Here is a 6,597-nt window from a genome sequence, read left to right as displayed (position 1 = left end):
GCGGGAGGTCCTCCAAAGCCGCGGGACCAGCAGACCCTCCGCAGGCACGCCTGCGGGACGTCCTCCAAAGCTGCGGGACCAGCGGACCCTCCGCAGGCGTGCCTGAGGGAGGTCCTCCAAAGCCGCGGGACCAGCGGACCCTCCGCAGGTGCGCCTGCGGGAGGTCCTCCAAAGCTGCGGGACCAGAGGACCCTCCGCAGGCGCGCCTGCGGGACGTCCTCCAAAGCCGCGGGACCAGCGGACCCTCCGCAGGCAAGCTGCCGAAGGCAGCCTGCCTGCCCCCCTCGCAGCGCCGGCAGAGCGCCCCCTGTGGCTTGCTGCCCCAAGTACGTGCTTGTCGTGCTGGGGCCCAGAGCCCCCCTGGGCAAGACATCAGGTAAGGCAGGGCCTAACCTCCAGCCTCTGAGAAGATTCGCCAGTTAGCTGGCCTCTGGAATGAGATATGAATGTTCCCATGTAACAGGCAGGCAGCCACTGGCAAGAGTTTTCTCTTTTACACCCAGTGGATGAGAGGAACTGCTATTCGCCAGACTCCTGAATTAGATTGTGCTGGTGCATCTCTGCTGTTTTCTGTGGCAAAGGGACGTCTTGCATCCATGAATGATTTAGAAGGTCTTCAAAGGATGGCCTGTCGGAGGGCCTCAAGTCCAGACACCATTCAATGAGGTGCTGGCACTCTGGGGAGAGAAAACAAGCAGTCAGTGAGAATGTGCTGCTGAGTAATGTCTGGGAAGCCTACAAGCCTCCCTCTTTTACCACCTGCAAGTCTGCTTTGGGATCTGCCTTTCTTGCTTCACAGGACATATGACCATGGCTGTGGCTAGGCCCTGGTCTCCACTAGGGGAGGCGGGGGGAATTGATCTAGGATACGCAACTGCGGCTACGAGAAGCGTAGCTGAAGTCGACGTACTTAGATCGACTCACCGCGGCGTCTTCATGACGGCGAGTCGACAGCTGCCATCCCCCCATCGACTCCGCCTGCGCCTCTCGTGGCGCTGGAGTACAGGAGTCGATGGGAGAGCGCTCAGGGGTCAATTTATCACGTCTAGACTACACACAATAAATCAACCCCCCCCCCAGCTCGATCTCACAGCATCGATTCCGGCCAGAGTGTAGACCTGCCCTAGATGTGGTTTCTTAGTTACTTCCCCCACCCTTGTACATAGGTGAACCAGGTCCCATCTTTGGATGGAGACTCCAAAAATACACAAGGGAGCAAATTAGCAGTGCAAGTCCATGAGCAGGCCATCGTCCCCCGCCATTCATACGCAGGCTAATAGCAAAAATCATCTTTCCCTTCCCCAGTGAGATGATGAAACCGGAGAGCTACTCGGTTCTAGCTCTTTTGTCATTTCCACTTTCTGTCAGACTGCTTCATCAGCCAGCGGCAGTAGCCACATTAAAGACCCCAGCGAGTGGCAGGAGAGTCAAGTGCTGAAGTGAATGACAACAGTGAGCTCTGAAGCAGCTGTCTGAGGCAGGGAAGACAGCGGGGTCCCCAGCATTTCCCCGGGATTCAATAGCATGAAACATCTCATTGAGTTTAAGACATGAAGGGACCACTAGATCACAGACTACGCCTTGCATGTCTCATTGGTTGCATGAAGTGATGGTAAATGCACCTCTATGTTGTCATATTATCGCTCTGTCAGTGTGGCATTCAGGCTAAGCAGCTGTTCGCCCAACTCTAACACTACAAAGGAGTGTGCTCACCTGTAGAGACGCTCTGCCGAAAGCAGACCTGGCCCTTAATAATCTCCTCATCATGTTCAAAGGGGAGATTCCCGCAGACCATGTCATAGAGCAGGACCCCCAGAGACCAGACTGTGGCTGACCTGGCATGATATTGGTGATTGAGGATCCATTCTGGGGGGCTGTACACTCTGGTCCCTGTAGAGGAGATCAGAGGAGCACGGTTAGCAGAAATTTTTCATCTCTTCCCCTAAGCAGAGCAACCAGTTATTAATGATTTTTTCAGGTGTTATCAGGGTGACCAAGAGACCAAATCAGGTACTTCAGCCCCCAATTTAGGTTGCAATATCTTAATATTGTTTAACTCTCAGCCCAGTTTGATTGGGATTTAAACCCCTAGCAGCTGTGCTAGGGCATAGACTACAAACGAAGCAGAACCAAATGGAGTGCAAACAACCATGTTTTCCAGCTGCAATACAAGCCACAATAAGTAACAGGTTTCTTAAGGCCACCGTTATCCTGACTTCATCTCTGTCAATGTAACCATTTCTCAGTGAGGTAAAGAGAGAGGCAGCTTGCAGATACTTCAGTCCATGGTGACCCAGTGCAGCCAGAGCATTTGGGGAGGTGCTGGGGCCTTGTCTACTGCACAACAAGGACCCCAGACAACCGTACAGTCCTTTCTACATAAAAGGGTTTCCTTGCTTAACCCAAAGAAGGGCAGATACCTTGAAGAGTTTATTCCTTTTCTGGCCCTGACTACTGTTGAGTCAGCCAGGGATAAAGCCTGGCTACTCCAGAGCTGGGGACAAAGGTTTGTTGTACAACATCAAGGGAGTGGTTTTAGTTTGTACCGTTGTGCATGTGATAATTATGCTTGGAACCCTGGTTTTGGCATCTGCAGAGGCTTACGCCCTTTGCCTTTGTTGTATCTGATCTCTTCCCTTCTGGCAGGAAGAGGAGACTGAGGTCAGAGCTCCTAGTCTGGTTTCTGGCCACGTGACTGTTGTTTACAAACTTTGGGTTGTAAAAAGATACCTGATGTCCCACCAGGGGGCACCACTAGCTTGGGAAATTCTGCAGGAGATGGGTGGTTGGGAGGGGCAAAGCCATCCCTTGTCGTTACATTAAAAACAAAAAATGCAGCACCCATCCGGCAGGGCAGAAGCAAAACAAACGCTCCACAACAAACTGATCTGGTTTTTTGAAAGTCAACGGCCCTATCCTGAATATGCCTTTCTAGTGGGTCAGAAAGAATGCCTGCTGCTCTGCTTATTTGTCCCCCACGCAGATCCCTGCACCCCTGCTCCAAGGTCAAACAGTCCTCCCTGGGTCTGGAGCTCCCCCCTCCCCAAAGATCTGACTCAGGTGCCTTTGGGGAGCAGAGGAAAGGGAGCCAGCTGTAAGCAGATCTCCCACCGATCCTATTTCACAACATTCATCCCGTGACAAAACGCAACTTTCCAATGAAATGAATAATTTAGCGAGATGGCGGAGACAGCAGCTTCTCCTCTTGATCCCCTCCCCACACTGATGTCCATCCGTCCCCACAGAAAGAAACTGCACAAGAGCCCTCTTCTTTATCCTTGGGCGGGGGGGGGGGGACTTTCCCTCCCCTGCATTCTAGCTGGTAGATTAGGTTAGGATCCAGCACCTGAGCAGCCATGGCTGCAGAGAGGTTTCACTCAATCTTTCCCCATCTAGGAGGTGAGGCAGATCCTGTTTGCACCACCCCTGGAGGGTGGAATACCAGCCAGACCCCTGCTGAAATGCTACAGATGTCATGGACCTAGAGAAAACCAAATCACTGGAACCAGAGCCCAACTTTCTCCTCTTATTGCTCACAGGGACTCCAGAGACTGATGCTTGTGAGTTCACACCCGGTTTCTGCCATGTGCCCCTCCCAGCCCCTGCATGACGTGGGCAGCTACCACCGGTTAACACCCAACAGAAGGGCAAACACAATTGTGAAATGCTTTTTGGATACAAGGCAGGGAGGAAAACCCCAAAGGTATCAAAGCTGCACATCACACAACAATATATTTAGCAAAGGAGAATGGCAGGGAAAGAGGGAACAAACCATTCCCTGGCTGGGAAGTTACTGAACATTTACAGGCAGGGAACAACTCATTTCAAAGAGGAATTTCCCTGGATTCCCTCCCTACGCAGATAAAATAGAAGAGGATGGAAACAGACACTCACCATCAAAATCAGTGTACGCTGTGTCCTTGAGTAATGCCCCAGACCCAAAATCTATGAGTTTCAGTTCCCCGCTGTTCAGATCAACCAGGATGTTCTCATCCTTGATATCCCGGTGCAATACCCCACAGCTATGACAGTGCTGAACCGCCTCCACAACCTGGCGGAAAAAGCTGCGGGCCTGCTCCTCGGGGAGAGCACCCCGCTCCGTGATGAAGTCAAACAGGTCCTGCACAGGATCCGGTCGCTCCAAAACCAAGACGAAGCTGTCCGGTCTCTCAAACCAGTCCAAGAGCTGAATGACCCCCCGGAAGCCTGAGCCCACTTTCTTCAGGAGCAGGATCTCCATGGGCACTCTGCTCCCACAAGGCTTCACAGAGAGGGAAAGGAGAGCTCCATCAGAGGCAGGCAATCGACCCACGAAGTCAAGAGCTACTGTGACGAGGTGGGACTGGTTATAATGTTCCCTCTGAATACTGGGGGGCGGGGGGCTCAGCTCTGGCCGACCCTCTGTCACCTGGCAACTAATGGCAGGCCCTTCCCCCCTGCAAGGGGATGCTAAAGGTGTAGGAGACAGAGAGATCAGGTGACCTCCTGGCCCGGGAAAGAGAGACAGCCCAGACAGGAGGGGCTGGAGGGGGTTTGAGAGTTTTTGGAAGCTGATTGGAAAATGGAGGGGAACCCCGAGGAGGCTCGGGCCTCCCAGCGGGACGGTGGCCTCCCTGGGGCCCCAGATGGACCTAACTAAAGGGGGTCCTGTGGTCTGTACTGGCAAGACCTGTTTTGGTCTGTGTTCCTCTCATCTAAATAAACCTCTGTGTTACTGGCTGGCTGAGAGTCACGTCTGACTGCAAAGTAGGGGTGCAGGAGCCTCTGGATTCCCCAGGACCCCGACTGGGTGGACTCGCTGTGGGAAGCGCACAGACGGGCACATGCTGAATGCTACGTGTGAGCTTCCTGCCCTAAAGACAGTCTGCTCCGAGGAAGAGGAGGCTCCCCAAAGTCCTGACTGGCTTTGTGGGGAGCAGTTCCAGAGCATCGCTCGGGGACTCCATGCTACCTACGACACCTTCACTACAGAGCCAAGACCATGCAATGCAGAGCCACAGCAGATATCCCTGCCCAAGACACTTACCAGCTCTCCCCAGTTAGAAACCCGGTCCCGGTACACGTGCTTGATGGCTACCTAGGACACAACCAGAACCACCCAGACAATCAGGATCGGGTCAGGCAACCCCAGAAAGAGGGGAGGCAAACAAGGGACCAATGAAGGGGAGGCAAGATGGTGGCTATGACAGGGCAAAGCAAAGGAGATGTAACGGGGTAAGGGACGGGTCTCTCACCAAAGGTTGAGCTCTATAGAGCGGGCTGCAGGGGTGGGGTGCGGGGGTCCCTGTCCAGGGTCTACTCACTGGGCGCGGTCCGACAGGCGGGTGCCCAAGTAGACAGAACCAAAGCCACCACTGCCCAGCAGCGGGCCCACCTGGTACAGCTTCTCCAGCGGCTCCTTGTCCTTCCCTGCAGGCAGAGGGGCACAGACACCAGGATCAGACCCAGCTGTGTCCTCAAAAGGCCGGGCCAACCCTGCAAACCAGGCCAGACCCTCATTCCTCCTCAGAATGATTCCTAACCCCCCCAAACCAGAGCAGACCCACATCCCTCCTCAGAATGACCCCCCACCCCCCAAAACCGGACCAGACCCACATCCCTCCTCAGAACAACCCCCACCCCCCAAAACTGGACCAGACCGACATCCCTCCCCAAGCCAAACCAGAGCAGACCCCCATCCCTCCTCAGAATGGCCCCCCACCCCCCAAAACCGGACCAGACACACATCCCTCCTTAGAACAACCCCCACCCCCCAAAACCGGACCATACCCACATCCCTCCCCAAGCCAAACTGGAGCAGACCCACATCCCTCCTCAGAATGACTCTCCACGCCCCAATACCAGACCAGACCCACATCCCTCCCCAAACCAAACTGGAGCAGACCCACATCCCTCCTCAGAACGACCCCCCACACCCCGAAACTGGACCAGACCCACATCCCTCCCCCAAACCGGATCAGACTTCCTTGCAACCCAAATTGGATCAGACTCCTCTATGAGCCTCTCCAATGCCTAGCAGGACAGGGCGCCTCCCAAACTGATTCCGGCCCACTCCGGGGCCCCCCACAGCAGAGCCCCCCCTGCAGTCCATCCAAACCAAACTGAACCCAACTGAGCCTCACCTGGCTGTAGCTTGGCCGGGTGCAGCTCCCCACCGGACCCGGAGCACAGGTTGGTCAGCGAGTTGATCTTGGAGAGCAGCATCCCCACGCTGTCCCCTTACTCCAGGACTTTCCTTTCAATAGAGAAACACTGGTAATTCTATCATGGCGTCCAGTACCAGGTGACTTGGTGTCACGGAGTGTGGGGGAGTCATGGCCCTGCAACCCACTTCCTGCAATTCTCTGAGACTCTCAGCCAGCCAGTAGAACAGGTTTATTAGATGACAGAAACATGGTCTAAAACAGAGCTTGTAGGTACAGGAAACAGGACCCCTCAGCCAGGTCCAACTTGGGGGGCAGGGAGCCCGGTGCCCTGCCTGGGCTGGGTCTCCGTCCATTTCCCCAGCCAGACTCTCCAGCTTGTGTCTTTCCCCGGCCAGGAGTCCCCGATCCCTTTGTTCTCCAACACCTTCAGGTGGCACCTTGCAGGGAAGGA

At 54.8% G+C, this 6,597-nt stretch overlaps 1 pseudogene; it reads right to left on the bottom strand.

Annotated features, from left to right (window-relative positions):
* Window positions 1-519: 519 nt before the first annotated feature.
* LOC123354630 lies at window positions 520-6,214 on the bottom strand (annotated as a pseudogene).
* Window positions 6,215-6,597: the final 383 nt, after the last annotated feature.

This window comes from Mauremys mutica, chromosome 22 (genome assembly GCF_020497125.1).
Source record: "Mauremys mutica isolate MM-2020 ecotype Southern chromosome 22, ASM2049712v1, whole genome shotgun sequence".
Taxonomy (NCBI): domain Eukaryota; kingdom Metazoa; phylum Chordata; order Testudines; family Geoemydidae; genus Mauremys; species Mauremys mutica.
This window is presented reverse-complemented; position numbering and strand designations above follow the sequence as displayed.